This window comes from Macrotis lagotis, chromosome 3 (genome assembly GCF_037893015.1).
Source record: "Macrotis lagotis isolate mMagLag1 chromosome 3, bilby.v1.9.chrom.fasta, whole genome shotgun sequence".
Taxonomy (NCBI): domain Eukaryota; kingdom Metazoa; phylum Chordata; class Mammalia; order Peramelemorphia; family Peramelidae; genus Macrotis; species Macrotis lagotis.
The window spans coordinates 14,537,567-14,554,403 of NC_133660.1; the positions used below are offsets into that span (position 1 = coordinate 14,537,567).

Genomic DNA, 16,837 nt, shown 5'->3' on the forward strand with positions numbered 1-16,837 from the left:
TTAAAATATCATCACTACTGGAAAGTTAGACAACCCCAGTGCCATCAGGATATTTTTGGTCATTCCCAATTTCCTAGAAATCTAAATATTTTCTTCAGGATCAAAGTCCTGCTCTATTATCTTTTTAGCAAGAAGAAAGCTAGAGGGCAGTTAAGTGGCAGCTGGGTAGAGCACTGACCCTGGAGTCAGGATGATCTGAGTTTTAAATCCAGCCTCAGGCAGTTAATAATTGCCTAGCTGTGTGACCTTGGACAAGTCACTTAACCTCATTGCCCTGCAAAAATCAGAAAGAAAGAAAGAGAGAAAGAAAGAAAGGAAGGAAGGAAGGAAGGAAGGAAGGAAGGAAGGAAGGAAGGAAGGAAGGAAGGAAGAGAGAGAGAGAGAAAAAGAAAGAAAGAAAAAAGAAGAAACCTAGGCTTTATTAAGCTGCTACCACATGTCAGACCCATCTTATCACTATTACCTCATTTGATTCTCACAACAGCCCTCGGAGATAACTGCCATTATTAGATTCTTTTTAAAGTTGAGGAAACTAAGGAAATAGCAGTTAAATGATTTGTTTGGGGTCACACAGTTAAGTATCTTGAGGTTGGATTTGAACTCAGGTCCTCTGAATCTACTCTGGTGCCCTGGAGTCAGAGGACCTGAATTCCAATCCAGCCTCATAAACTTGACACTTACTAGCTGTGTGACCTTGGGCAAGTCACTTTACTCTGATCGCCTCAAATCCAGGGCCATCTTCAAGTCATGATTCGAATCTGGTCACTGGACCCAGGTGACTTTAAAGGAGAAAATGAGGTTGGTGATTTAGCACAGTACCCCTTCACTCAAATTCAATTCACTTACTTGTTATGGCATCACCTCTCTAATGACATGGTCTTTTTCAAGAAGGAAGGACAAACATCATCTTCACCACATCAGACAAAAAAAATGGAAATAGAGATTGTATCTGTGATTTTATTAATACAGAACTAAGTCAACAAGAGAGGATTTTTCATCTTCTCTGGCCAATGGAGCTCTCCATTGTTTCCAAATCTCCTCAAAAGAATAGACATTATATCGGCTATGCACAGAGCTAGGGCTCCTTTCATTTTTATGAAGTTCTAGTTGTAGATGCAAACTATCTCAACAAGAGAGGATTTTTCATCTTCTCAAGGGAAAACTCCTCCAACCAGAGGAGATCATCCCCTTCCCTGCAATTTAAAACCTTTGAGAGTTGACTGAGAAATCAAGTGATTTATCCAGGGTCAAACAACCAGGATGTCAAAGTTAGAACTTGAACCCAAATAGTCCTGGTTCTGTGGCCAGTTTATGATGAGTTATCACTCAGTTTTCAATATGTCACTTTCCATTCCATTACGGTGTGTGTGTGTGTGTGTGTGTGTGTGTGTGTGTGTGTGTGTGTGTGTGTGTGTGAGAGAGAGAGAGAGAGAGAGAGAGAGAGAGAGAGAGAGAGAGAGAAAGGACAGAATTGATATCATGCAAGTTAGACTAATTTTTCCTTAAAAGGTATTGATGTTGATTAATTGTGGATGACTGCATAAACTGTGGTATATGAATGTAATAGAATAATATTGTGCTATAAAGAAATAACAAGTGAGATGTCGTCAGAAAAAACCTGGAATTGATGAAAAGTGAAGTGAACAGAACCAAGAGAATATTGTCATGGTAATAGCAATATTGTGTGATGATTGGTGAATGTCTTAGCTTTTCTCAGCAGCGCAATGATGTAAGACAATCTCAGAGGACTCATGATAAAGCATACTGCCTGCCCATCTCAAGAAAAAGAACTTAGACTATCTGAATACAGATCAAAGCATATTGCCTTTCACTTTCTTTTTTATTTGCTTTTTTGTACAGAATGTTAATATGGCAATGTTTTACATGATTGCACATGAATTGTCTATATTGAATTGCTTACCATCTCAGGGACAGGGAGAGAGCAAAGAGAGAGGGATGGATAGAACTTGGAACTTAAAACTTTTTTCTAAAATGCCTAAAAATTGTTTCAACATGGAATTGGACAAAAAATAAAATATTATAGATCAATTTCTTTCTTCTTGGTTGGTTCAGGGAACTAAAGGTCCAGTCCTTTGACATTATTTTCTGGTTGAGGAGCTCCAGAATTTGGTCTTATCATGATGGGCATCTCAGACAAGGAAGCTTCAATCAGCTGTATCAACTCAAAAACAGCCTTGATACTTATCCTTACTGAATATCCTGCTATGGGTAAGAAAAATCTCTTTTTAACAGTTGAATGATTCATATGAGATCAGTGGTTAATTTTGATTCAATATCAAACCCAAGCTCCCAAGGGACCAACATGAGTCAGGCCCAGCCCCAAACCCTCACAAATACACCTTTTTTTCTGTAACCTTTAGTTTATTCTTTCCTTCTTACTGGAATAATTGTCTGTACCCCAGAAAGCCTGGTTGCCAAATGAACAACCTTGCTCCCTTGAGACTTCTCCATGCTTGTCATGTTTTTCATGTCAAAGTGGAAATTACAATCAAGAAGAGATTTGCAACAGGGATTTTACTTTTAATAAAACCAAAGTGGGGGAAAAAAAAGATGACCTAGAGCTGCCAGTATGGCATGACTCATTTTTATGGAACTCTGGCCAATGGAGCTCTCCATTGTTTCCAAATCTCCTCAGAAGAATAGACATTATATCGGCTATGCACAGAGCTAGGGCTCCTTTCATTTTTATAAAGTTCTAGTTGTAGATGCAAATATAGATAACTGAGAGATTGTCAAAGTCATCTAATCTAAGCTTCTCGTTTTACATTTGTAGAAATTAAGTGGCAGAGTAAGAATCGGAACCCAGATCCACCATTTCTAAAATCAATACTCTTTTCACTCTTTTCTGATATATTCTCTTTTTCATAATATGTTCAGTAAAACCCATTTGAAAGTGACATCAGAGGAGCAGCTAGGTGGCATAGTGGATAGAGCACGAACCCTGGAGTCAGGAGTTCCTGAGTTCAAATCTGGACTCAAGCAAATTAATAATTACTTAGCTGTGTGACTTTGGACAAGTCACTTCACTCCATTGCCCTACAAAAATAAACAACAGCAACAACCAAAAAAAGTGACATCAGAAAACCCCCATATGAGAAGAGGGAAATTCTAACTCTGGAAGGTGTCTTAGAAATACCAACACATTCAGAACCTGTTCCCTGATGGCTCTGCTATTGTCTGGATTATACTTTAAGTTCATCTTAGTGACATCTATATAACCCTTAAATCATCCAGATCCCTAATTTCCCCCAAATCTGGAAGTACTTTTTTTGGAATCTTTAGAGTTCTATTCTTTTATTGAATATAGATTTTTAATGGCCTTACCCTATGAAAAATTCTAAAGTTGAAACCCTCCCATCAACCTCTTTCCCTTTCCTAATCTCATTGCCTCTCCTATGTCTTATTTGTAAAGTAAGATTCTTAGCCTTTTGAGTACCATGGACCTCTTTGCATTATGTGGAATATTATGAACTTCTTATCAAGATCATATTTTTAAAAACATAAAATAAAGTATATTTACATGATAATGTTAAAGGAAACCAGATGTGCTGAAATTAAGATCTAATTTTTCCCATCCAAGTTCACAGATACCCTGAAATCTATCCATAAATCCCCTTTGGCTTTTATGGAAACCAAGTTAAAAGCCTCCACTTTATGATTTTATCCTCATTGAACTGTCAGATTCCTCTAATGAGAAATGACATCACTTGCTATTCTTACCTCTAGGATTATTTACATTTTATGAAGGACTGAGAGATCGAAAAGGTCTTCCATCTCAAAAGAATTAAGTGATGCAATGTCTAGCACCGAGATGAGCATCAGGGATGATATTTTAGGACAAGGACCCAATCCTGAATCCATCAAATGTGGGCAGGTAGATCACAATTTCAGCTCCCCCTTCTATAAAAGGATCTTCCTGTCCCCCCACACACACACACACACACACATCTTGTAGCTGGTTTTCTGTCTGCAGAAATGACTTTGTTTAACTTAGTATATACTATGTATTTTCATGTCTGTGTATATTGTCATATCCCCCTCCATCTATCCACCCCACCATAGTAGAAGGCAAATTTCTTAAGAATAGAGATGGTTGGTATGGTAGACTCGAAATCAGAAATATCTGAGTTCAAATCCTCCCTCAGACATTTAATAACTTTATGGTGCTAGGCAAGTCATTTAATCTTTGACTACCTTGGTTTTCTCATCTATAAAATGAAGATAATAATAGGATCTAACTCCTATTCTATTTGACTGTGAGGATGAAATAATATTTATAAAGGGTTTTGTAAACCTTAAGACACTATGCTAATGCTAACTATTCTTATTTTGGATTTTTTTTAGGTTCTTGCAAGGCAATGAGATTAAGTGACTTGCCCAAGGCCACACAGCTAGGTAATTATTAAGTGTCTGAGGCTAGATTTGAACTCAGGTACTCCTGACTCCAGGGCCAGTGCTCTATCCACTGCATCACCTAGCCGCTTCTGGATTATTTTTTGGTTTTATATTCTCAATATCTTATGATCAGTCAGTAAATCAACAAACATTCCTAAAGTACTTCTTTGTGCCAGTCACTGCTAAAAATTGGGAATGAATAAAGACATGGATGTGCTGGCACATATTTAACAACCAGCTGGGAATGGAGGAGAAATATATTCATGATACATTTTTATGTCTTAATCTGAATTATTAGCATTTTCTCCTTTACTTTCTTAAGACAAGACAATCAACAGAACAAATCAAAACAGCATCTGCAGTTTCAGAGATATAAATGTTTACACTGAAAATTTAGCAATCGCTTTCTGTCGGACATCTTAGCTCGGAGGCGGTTGCAGTAAGAGTTCCTGAAGCCTCTCCATGCCGCCCAAAGACGACAAGAAGAAGAGAGATGCCGGCAAGTCGGCCGAGAAGGACAAAGATCCCGTGAACAAGTCTGGGGACAAAGCCAAGAAGAAGAAGTGGTCCAAGGGAAAAGTTCGAGACAAGCTCAACAATTTGGTTCTGTTTGACAAAGCAACGTATGACAAACTCTGCAAGGAGGTCCCCAATTATAAAGTTATCACTCCTGCAGTAGTCTCTGAGAGACTGAAGATTCGGGGTTCTTGGGCCTGAGCAGCCCTCCAGGAACTGCTTAGTAAAGGTCTGATCAAGCTGGTTTCCAAGCACAGAGCTCAAGTGATATATATACTAGGAACACCAAGGGTGGCGATGCTCCAGCTGCTGAGGATGCATGAAATGGTTCAACATTTTTGTGTACATTTTCAAAAATAAACTTATTGAACTAAAAAAAAAATTTAGCAATCTTCTCTAGCCAATATAAACTAGCTCCAGCATGCCTCTGGATTCAAAGAAAGGCAAGAAATACAATCTTTGCTCTCAAATAAATCATATTTTAATGAGAAAGAAAATTATCAAAAATTAGGCTTATACAGTGTAAATGAAAAGTGATTAACTTGAATTTGTCAGAATTAAGATATGTAACAGGATGAACATCATCTATAAAAATAAATGAAACAATAACAAAGCTGTATCTAACAACAGGGGACTAGGAAGAAGGAAAATAGTACTCCAAATTAAAACATGATCACACCGTTTAGCCTATTTTTTAAAATTCCCAAGATTTTTCTCTTTTTTTGGTAATATTTTTATTTAGTTTAAACTTTAATACAAAATGAGAAAATAAAAAAGTGGCCATGTACACAGTAGAACATAGGAAACCATAAGTTTCATTTCAAGAAAACCTGAATAATAAACATTAAACATTGTTTTGAAAACTGCCCAGTTTTCTTTGCTTCCTTATAGGTTCTCTTTTGTTTTCTGCTATATTCTTTTTACTTTATTTTTCCCTCTTCCTCCTCCCCACCCCCATCCTAAAGAAGGCTAAAATTAAGGCTCCTCTCCACACACACACACACACACACACACACACACACACACACACATACTGTATAGATATAGATATAGATGATATAGATATAGATATCTATAAATATATATATAAAACATATACACTGACACATATATGTAAAACCATACTATGCTTGTATCCTCCTATCATCTGTTTTTCCAAAGGTGGAGAGCATCTTCCTTCATAAGTCCAAGGCATTACATGTTTTTCCAAATCAAATAGCTCATTATTTCCTACATAACAGCAAAAATCCAACCCAATCACTTCCTACCTGAGGGATTGTCTAGGAAAGGTTTCCCCCCCCCCAATTTTCTGCATTCCTTCTGCATTTTACTCTTCAACAATGCTCTTATCCTGTAATATAGTTTAAGGTCTGATACTGCTGAATCTGCTTTCTTTGCATTTTCCCCCCTAGTTTTTCTTTGAAGTTGCTGACTTTTGTTCTTCCATATGAACTCTGCTATTTTTTTTCCAGCTCAGTAAGATGTTTTAGTGATTTAATTGGGATGGCATTACAGAAATAGATTAGACAAATTTGTCATTTTAATTATATGGGTTTTACCTATCCATGAACAATAAATATTACTTCAATAATTTACTACCAATGTTATTTTTTTTAGGTTTTTGCAAGGCAAATAGGGTTAAGTGGCTTGCCCAAGGCCACACGGCTAGGTATATTAAGTGTCTGAGATCAGATTTGAACCCAGGTATTCCTGACTCCAGGGCCGGTGCTTTATCCACTGCGCCACCCAGCCGCCCCAATATAGCTTTATTTTTTAAGAGTCACCTCTTCACACTCAGTTCAGTCCAAGTCTTTTATTAAAAACTACTGAAATAATAAGAGTTACTGATAATATTTTCACATATAAGAAAATAATTTGACCTTATAGAGTCTTTAATTGGTCTGTAATGTTTACTATTTTTTCTAGAATATTATATGTTGAATTTTCCCCTAAATTCTGTTATTGTAATCACAAAAGTTTTTCAGTTCGTTAAATGTTCCTTTTTGATTCAGGATGATAGTTAACTTTTCTAGATAAGTTACCTTTGATCATAACTTCCCTCCTCCCCTTCTCTTTTGCTCTGTGAAATAGGTCTTGTACAAAAATGTAACTATGATATTTAAATTGTTTTTTTCTTGTTGCTTCCAATATTTTCTCTTAATCTGAGAACTTTGGAACTTATGTTATTCTTGTATGTTTTCCTCCTAGAGTTTCTTTCAGGTGATGACTTATAGATTTTTTTCCCTATTTTTGATTGTCTTCTTCTCCTAGAAATTCCTGAATAATTTCTTGAAATATTGTATCAAGAGTCTTTTTTGATTGCAGTTTTTTAGTAGTCCAATTCTTCTTCCATTATTTTTCCTTCATTCATTCTCCAGATCAGTTATTTTTCTGATGAAATATTTCACATTCTCTTCTTTTTTTCATTCTTTTGATTTTGATTTATTCTTTCTTGATGTCTTAGAACATCATTAACATTCCCTTGATAATTATATAATATATAATAATTAACATTCTTATTGCTCTAGGCTTAAAGGAATTATTTTCTTCCTGAAGTTTTGGTTCTTTTTTTCAAGTTAGTTAACTTTCTTTTTTAGATTTTTCAAGGCAATAGTGTTAAGTGGCTTGCCCAAAGCCACACGGCTAGGTAATCATTAAGTGTCTGAGGCTGGATTTGAACCCAGGGACGCCTGACTCCAGGGCCGGTGCTCTATCTACTGCACCATCTAGCCGCCCCCAAGTTAGTTAACTTTCTTTTCACAATTTTCTGCTTTTCTTGAATTGCTTTTTCTTTTTTTGCTGATTTTTTCTTCAATTTCTCTTATTTGATTTCTAAAGTCCTTTTAAAGTCTTTCAAGAACTCTCTTGGTAGGGGCGGCTAGGTGGCGCAGTGGTTAGAGCACCGGCCCTGGAGTCAGGAGGACCTGGGTTCAAATCCCATCTCAGACACTTAATGATTACCTAGCCGTGTGGCCTTGGGCAAGCCACTTAACCCCATTGCCTTGCAAAAACAAAAACTCTCTTGGCCTTGGGACCATTTGATGATTCACATGAAAAAGGAGAGGCTTTCCGTTACCTTTCTCTGATAAACTAGATCTTCTCCATAGTAGCTATCTATGCTTGGGTTCTTTCTTCTTTATTTATTTATTCATTTTTAAAATTATTTTGACTTTCTTAATAGTGTTATCAAGTTCTAGATATAAGTAATGATGTCCCAAGTCCCAGGTCTTCCTTAAATATTCTTCTTATATTACTATGTATTCTTATTTATTTTACTTACTTATTAAATTCTAATATATTATATTAATTACTGCTATATTCTATCTCAGGGCTCAATCTTGGGATTTCCTCTCTACTCCCCAAGTCACAGCTAGAACCCCCAAGTCACACTGTCCTGAAAATAATCTTGCATTCTGCAATTCCTCAGGTGGCTGCAAGGGCCTTCCCTTGCCCTTCATTTTCTTTTTCTTTTTTTTTTTTTAGGTTCTTTTTGCAAGGCAAATGGAGTTCAAGTAGCTTGCCCAAGGCCACACAGTTAGGTGATTATTTAGTGTCTGAGGTCGGATTTGAACTCAGGTCCTCCTGACTCCAGGGCCGGTGCTCTATCCACTGCGCCACCTAGCCGCCCCTTGTCCTTCATTTTCAAAGAAGGCCATTTTCAAAGAAGATATCAGGGAAGTGATGCCATGACAAGATTTGGATTTGAGTGAGAGGGTGCTGTTCTAAGTCACCAGCCTCACTTTCTCCTCCATAACCATCTAGGTGTGGTGGCCAGATATGAATCAGGACTACAGAAGATGACCCTGGATTTGAGGCATTCAGGGTGAAGGTCACACAGCTAGTACCTATTGATTATCTGAGGCTGAATTTGAACTCCTGTCCTCTTGACTCCAAGACTAGTGCTCTATTCACTGAACCACTGAGCTGCTACTTGGAACTGAAATCAGGAAGGTTACTCTCCTGTAAGGGTCACCAGCAAGTAGCTATTGCTGCTGCAATCACCAGTGTTTACTAGCTCCTTCTCTCCCACAGTCATAGCCCCAGATGTGTTGTTCATCCCAGCTGTGCTTGGCATCCCTCAACAGTGGAAGGTCCTTCAATCTTCTACTCAGTCATCAGAATAGATGTCCAAGAGATTAAAGTTCTAAGACTCAGGCTTCCCAGCCCAAATGTCCCCCAAGGATTGTTGTTTAATGATTCTGCAGAGTTGGCCTGGAGGGGTTTGCCCTTCACAGAATTTCAGTTTAGTATGTTGGGTCTTTCCTGGTATTTTCTCAAATTATCTTAGGGGAACAACTGCTTTCCCCAACTTTTATTTATTTTTATGACTCTCCATTTCCTCTGGGGTGATGTTCTCTCTTTTTTTTTAAAGGAGTAATTTTGGAGAGTAGAAAGTTTTCTGACCTAATCCACCATCTTCCTAGAATCCTCTCCCAAATTCCAAGCTTTTCCAAGAGTTGTATAATCATGAGGAATTTTCTTTTTTTCACTCTCTAGTTTTCTCTCATTTTTCTCATAAAATACTGTACTATTCAGAGCCTTAGAAGATGTTTACTGTAGAACACTGGCCCCTATCCAAACCTTGTGCAAGTTTCCAAATATTTTGCAGTTGGTTGGTATATGGAGTTTCTGATGTTGCCTCTTTGCCACACCTTTTTACTCCCTGGAAACTTTCAAAAACTGGGAAAGAAAAGAGATTGTTCAGTTTTGCCCATTCTTAAAGCCAAAAAAGAATGTTTCCCTTCCCCCCCCCCACTTCTCTGGCAATGAAAGAACTGTAAATGTACATTGAGTCTCACATTGCCTTTCCTTCCTATTGCTTTGTTTGTGACATGAAGCCAAGGCCATACACAGGATTCAAAAGGAAAGGATCTAAAGTTGTAGTTTTAATTTTAATCCCATTTGGGCCTGGTTTGGAAGACCAGACCAATAGCTGCCACTGGGGAATGGAGGGGAAGAATGTACACCCCTGGGAGCTGTTAGGAAACTCAAATAAAAGAAAAGATATAACTGTCCTCCACCATCACCTCAACCACTCAGGAAGCTTTTACCCACCCCCACAAAAGCCCATGACCTTTGACATGCATTGCCCAAATGACTCAGAAACTGATTTTCAATAGTTTGGAGGTTGCTCACTGTTGGTACTCTCATCTCTCATTGTTTATATCTAACCACTACTATTTGGGGGAGTTGCTGCATTGATAGGTATTGGTAGGTAATTTCAATACAGTAATATCATTCCATTTCCCCCCACTGTAATTAAAGTCAGAATTCTCCCTGTTTTCAATAAGCCAGCCACCACCACTCCTACTTGAAGCAGTTAAGCAGTCTATGGATAGATTTATGGATTTATGGTCAGGAAGAATCTTGCCTTACACACACTCTAATTGTATGACACAGGTAAGTCATTAACTTCTGTTCATCTCAATTACTTCATCCATAAAAATAAAAGTGAATAAAATCAACCATTTCACAGGGGTTTTTGAGGATCAAGTGAGATAATCACATAAGATGTGCTTTACAACCTTTAAAACCTATAAATTCTTATTCCTATTACTGTTATCTGGGAAAAAATATTATATGAAAGACACCTCCTATTCCTCTCAAGAAAATTGGTTCATCACCACCACCACCATCATTGCACTCCAGATGAGCAAGGGTGTAATTTTAATATATCAGCTCAGAAGAGTTACTGCTATGGTTTTACACAATGAGAAGTTAGAATCTTGTATAGTAGAAATAAAAAGAATGCTGAGAATTATATGGTCCCAGTATCTATCAAGTTTTATTATGCATGTTTTATGCATAATATCAGTAGATAGGATACTATATTTGGAATAAGGGAAGACTTGATTCTCCCTTCCCTACATAAACTGCATCGTCTAAGGGAACTTCCAAATAATTTACTTTTATATTTTTTATTTATAGTCACTGTTTCATATTACAGTTTGAGATCTGATAGTGATGATGGCAACCCTCCTACTTTTTTCATTTTATTCCTTGGTATGCTTGATCTTTAATGCCTCCAAATGAATTTTACCATTATTTTGCCCTACACCTTCATCTGCCATCTACTGAAATTTAGTGTTACTTAGACTCTTTCTTAAGAGAGACATAAGGGGTGGCTAGGTGGCTCAATGGATAGAGCACTGGTCCTGGAGTCAGGAGTACCTGGGTTCAAATCTGGTCTCAGACACTTAAAAATTACCTAGCTGTGTGGCCTTGGGCAAGTCATTTAACCCCATTGCCTTGTAAAAAAAAAAAGAGAGACATAAAAATTTCATGGGAGGTGGGTATAAAGAAGGGAAACTCATGAATATATCCAATAAAGGATCCAAAAGGATTCATATTGTCCACATGGAAGGCATTATTCTTTCTCTCTTTAGATGTTGACTTTGCCTAAAAAGAAATTTCTCTTCTACAAATCTGGAGCAAATTTAAATAAAAATGGGGGCCACTGAACCAAACACAAAGATCCCTGTGAACGGTGTATTGACAATTTTGAAAAGCAATATTTATTTTCTTAAATATTTCCCAGTTGCATTTTAAGTTGTTTCTGGCTGCACTCAAGAGTGTTCGGACAAGACCTCTATTCTAAGGGATTATGACTAGCTTTGGACTGTTAATCTTATTCTGCTTATTATTTCTCTTGCTTATTTCCTTAAGAATGCTAAAGCAGAATAAATCCAACCATTTGTGATCACTTTAGGGAAAAATGGGCTACCTCTCTACCTCACCTTGGAGTCTGGTTCTGTCTTCCACTTTCCTTTGACAGCACAAACCCCACAGTTCTATCAATTAAGTTAACATCAAATACAAAACAGAGTTAGTAGGTATTGAATTTTTTATGATAACAATTCTTTAAAACAACTGTGAGGGAGAGAACAAAAAGCAGAGAGGGGAACAGGAAACACCTGTGGGGAAACATCTTCCTTTAAGTCTAACAGAATAGGTTGGACCACAAATTCCAGAGGAATGGGTCAGTTACAAACAGTTACCTCCTCCTCATGACTAAGAGCCAAAACAGAAGGAAATTGTTCTAAGGGGCACCCAGGTCTGATCTAATCAGCTCTTCATCACTGCTCCCAATCTCTCTTGGATTCATATCAATTATATCATTAATTATGGAAGCCAGAGCTATATTGAAGCTGTCACTCGAAAGGTCCTTGAAAGAGAGAAGCAAAAATTCAGGGTGAAGTGTTTGACTCTGCCAAAATACATATGGCCCCAAGATAGAGGAAGGAACTCTGAAACCTCTTGGCCTGACTTCGCCCTTCTTTCTCCCAGAAATGTGGACAAAAACTCTTCCCAGAAGTCCTTGTTCCCTCACAGTATTTTTTTTGTAATTTATTTCACCCTAGTAGAATGCAAACTTCCCAAGAACCTAGTTCAGAATCTGGCAGATAATAAATGCTTACTAAATATTTTATGAATTAAAGTGAATTGTCCCTTAGGGTTAGAAAATTGAAATACTAACAGTGATGAAATATCAAGGAGAACTTGGAGATGAATAGTAGTCCCAAGATTTCGTTTGCATTGACCTAGATGCTTTTCTCTCACTGTATGTTTCTTTTTTTAAATTTTATTTTATTTTTAATTTATGGAATAAAACAAGCATCCCTATCACATTGTACACTAAGATATAATTTCACGTGAAACAGCAACTCTATTATATACAATTTATTATTCCTATTAGATATATAATAAAGTGATATAATTTCTTTCTTTTTCCTTTTCTTCCTTCTCCCCCTCCCTCCCACCCCATCCTATAGACACAAATAGGTCTACTATAGATCCTACTACATGACCTCACTAAATTATGCAGTAAAAGAAGGGCATGGACTCCAGAGATGCTTGGAGGGCAGGGGAGCAGGACAAACAAACATTATGGCCAGAGAAGGTCAGTTACTTATAGTGGTCTAAGAAAGCTAATTTTCCACAAAGCAACTTAGACCACCAAAAAAATTATTGTATTGAGACGCGGAATGAGCCCAATTGAGCCCTAGTCATTAAGAAATGCAAGTATTCACCATCAAAAAATTCACAGATCTAAAAAATTGGAAAAATATTAATTGCTTATGGTAGACTGAGCCAATATAAAAATGATATTTCCATCAGTATTAAAAAATCATTTTACAGAGCTAGAAAAAGAATAACAAAATTTCTCTTGAAGAACTAAAGTTCAAGAATATCAAGGAAATCACTGACCAAAAAATGCAGAAATAGCTAATCTAGCCACACCAAACATCAAGCTATATTATAAAGCAATAATTATTAAAGCAATCTGGTACTGGCTAAGACAAAGGGTGGTGGATTAGTGGAACAGATTAAGTACAAATTAGTAAATGACTATAGTAATCTAGTGTACACTAAACCTAAAGATCCAAGATTTTGGAATAAAAACTCATTATTTGACTAAAAACTACTGGGAAAACTAGACATCAGTATGACAGACACAAGGTATAGATCAGCATCTCATACCATATACTAAGATAAAGTCAAAATGAGTAAATGATTAATACACAAAGGTTAATGCCATAAACAAATTAAGAGAGCATAGATTAGCTTATCTGTCAGATTTATGGATAAGGTAAGAATTTAGGGCTAAATATATAAAGATATTAAAAATGTAAAGTAGATAATTTTGATTATATAAAATTTAAAGGATTTTGCAAGAAATAAAATTAATGTAACCAAAATTATATGGGAAGCAGAAAGCTGGGGTGGAATGTTATAATAGTTATCTCTGATGAAAGCCTTATTTCTAAAATATATAGAGAAGTGAATAACATTTATCAAAATTCACATCATTCCCCAATTGATAATTGATCAAAGGTTATGAATAGGCAGTTTTCAGACAAAGAAATCAAAGCTTTCTATAGTCATGTGAAAAAATGGCCTGAATCACTAACAATCAGAAAAATGCAAATTAAAACTCACATCTATTAGACTGACTAAAATGACCAAAACAAGATGTAGATGTGGAAAAACAGGGACACTTAGGCACTTTTGGTGGAGCTGTGAATTGATCCAACTATTCTGGAGAGAAGTTTGGAACTAGGCCCAAAGGGCTATAAAACTTTGCATAACCTTTAGCCCAGTAATACACCTGCTAGGTTTATATCCCAAAGATATCCAAAATATTTGGGAAAGAACCCATTTCTACAAAAATATTTATAGCTGTTCTTTTTGTTTTGGGCTAAGAATTGGAAATCAAAGGGATGGTCATCAATTGGAGAATGGCTAACCAAATTGTGTTACATGATTTTACGGTATATAATTGTACTATAAGAAATGAAAAGCATGGTGATGTCAGAACCACCTAGAAAATAATACCTAATGAAGTAAACAGAACCAGGAGAACGCTGTGTGCACAGTTATAGCAGCACTGTTTGATAAAAATTGTGAATGACTTAGATAATCTCAGCAATACAATGATCCAAGACAATCCCAAAGCACTCATGGTGAAGCCACTAGAGAAATAATTAATATTGATTGACTACAGACTGAAGCATGCTATCTTTCTACTTTTGCTTTCTTTTTTTTAAATTTGAATTGTCTTGTGCAAATTACTAATATAAAAGGATTTATATAATTGCATTTGAATAAACTATATCAGGTTACTTAACACTTCAAGGAGGAGTGAAGGAGGGAGTAAGGGCAGATAGAATTTGGAGCTCAAAACTAAATTTAAAATGTTAAAAATTTAAATAAAGAAATGTAAGAATTTGAACTAGAAGGAAACAAGAAGACAATAGGACAAATAGTTGTTTTTATTTTGTTAAAATTTTTTCATTTTCTATAGCAATTAAAATGTTGATACCATAGTATTTAGATTCTCTGATCTTGTATTTACTATGGAGCAACTAGAGAGGATAAAGTGCCCAGTGTGAAGTCAGGAAGACTCATTTTTCTTAGTTTAAATCTGGCCTCAGACTCTTCCTGTGTAACCCTGAACAAGTCCCTTAATAACCTTATTGGCCTCAGTTCCTCATCTGAAAAATGAGCTAGAGAAGGCAAGGTAAATCACTCTGGGGTCTTTGCCAAGAATACCCAAAAGGGGTCACAATAGTTGGTCATGACTGAACAACATATTTGCTCTTTGGAGAAAGGAAAGATAGCTCAATATGAAACTTTGATCAGATTCTGAATCAGATGTAAATCCAGTTCCAATATGCTTTAATGAATCCTAGCTCAAAATGTTTTGTCAATCATTCAGTACATAAGCATTCATTTATAAGAATATAATAATAATAAAATGATATTTTGTTGGTCAGTTGTTTTTCAGTCATGTCTGACTCTTCATGATCCTATTCATTATGTCACCTATCTGCCCTGGTGGCGGTGATGATGATGATGATGATGATGATAATAATAATAGCATTTATTTAGTATTTAAAGATTTGCAAAGTGCTATATATTTGAACCTTACAACCCTGGGAAATAGGTATCATTATTATCCCCATTTTACAAATGAGAAACTGTGCCAGTCAACTTTTTAATGCTTGGACTAAAAAGAAAGGTAAAAATAGTGCCGACCTTCAAGAATATATTCTTATGTTGGAGACATAGCTATAGAGTCAATAAGCTCTACTAAGTCTGAAAGAGGAAGGCATCTGCAGCTGAGGAAATCAAGAAAGGCAGGAAGAGAAAACACTAAGAAAGGAAAGGAAGGAAGCAGAACATTCCAGGCATGGGAAACACCCAGCTCAAAAGAAGATGGAGTGTCATATTCAAGGAACTATCAGTGGGTCAATGTCTATGATTCATAGAGTTTATGGAGGTGAGTAGGGCATAAGGACTCTAGAAAGGTAGCATGGTGCCAGGTTGGGAAAAGCTTTAAAAGCCAAAGAGATGATTTCATATTTAATCCCAGAGATATGGGAGCTACTGGAGTTCAATGAGCAGGGTCATAACATGATCAGACCTACAATTTAAAATAAAATCATCTTAACCACTAAGTGGAAGGTGGATTAGCATCAAGAGACTTGAGGAGAATAAAAGGATGCCTAGTGTGATAGTCTAGGATAGTTCTAAGATAGTCTAGGCCAGAGACAGGACCTGAACAAGAGTTGTAGCTATATAAGTGGAAAGAATACAATTTATACAAAAGATGTTGTGCATATAGAAATGATGGTTGGCAAATGGAGAAGTTGGATAAGGTAAGTGACAGTGGGCTTGAGTGACTGGAAGAAATAGCAACAGGAAATAAATAGAAACTATTTTTAAAAGGCCTTCCCTTTTACTAATATTAAGAAAGTTGAAGTCTCCACATGTTCTGTGCCTCCTTCCTTTGGATTGCAAGATCCTTGAAAGTAGGAAGTATATATTGTTCTATTTGTAGTCCCAGAATTTAGAATTGTGCTTTGCACATAGTCAGAGTTTTTTAAATGCCTGATATAGGGGCTGCCAAGTGGCACAGTGGATAGAGCACCAGCCCTGGAGTCAGGAGTACCTGAGTTCAAATCGACCTCAGACACTTACTAATTACCTAGCTGTGTGGCCTTGGGCAAGTCACTTTACCTCATTGCCTTTCAAAAAAAACTAAAAAAAAGAAAAAAGAAAAATGCTTGATACATTGATTAATTAATTAACTGATAAGTAAACAAATAAAGAACAGTAATAGGACAGCTTAGAAAGGAATAATATTTGGGAGGAAACTAATGAGATCTCTTTAGGTTATCCCATTCAAGATGTCCAATAGGCACAGTTGTGTCTAGAGTCCAGCAGAAAGATTAGAGGTTGAGATATAGATAGATAAATGATAGATAGATAGATAGATAGATAGATAGATAGATAGATAGATAGATAGACAGATGTCAAAAAACCTAAATAGTGATTTCTCTAGAGTACTGACTATTGATACCTCTGGGACAAAATATCAATTATTTTTTAATTATATGCG

The 16,837-nt window shown here is 36.4% G+C and overlaps 1 pseudogene; it reads left to right on the forward strand.

The window, feature by feature from the left end:
- The first annotated feature begins 4,833 nt into the window (after positions 1–4,833).
- On the forward strand, positions 4,834–5,282 carry LOC141515974 (small ribosomal subunit protein eS25 pseudogene; annotated as a pseudogene).
- The last annotated feature ends 11,555 nt before the right edge of the window (positions 5,283–16,837 follow it).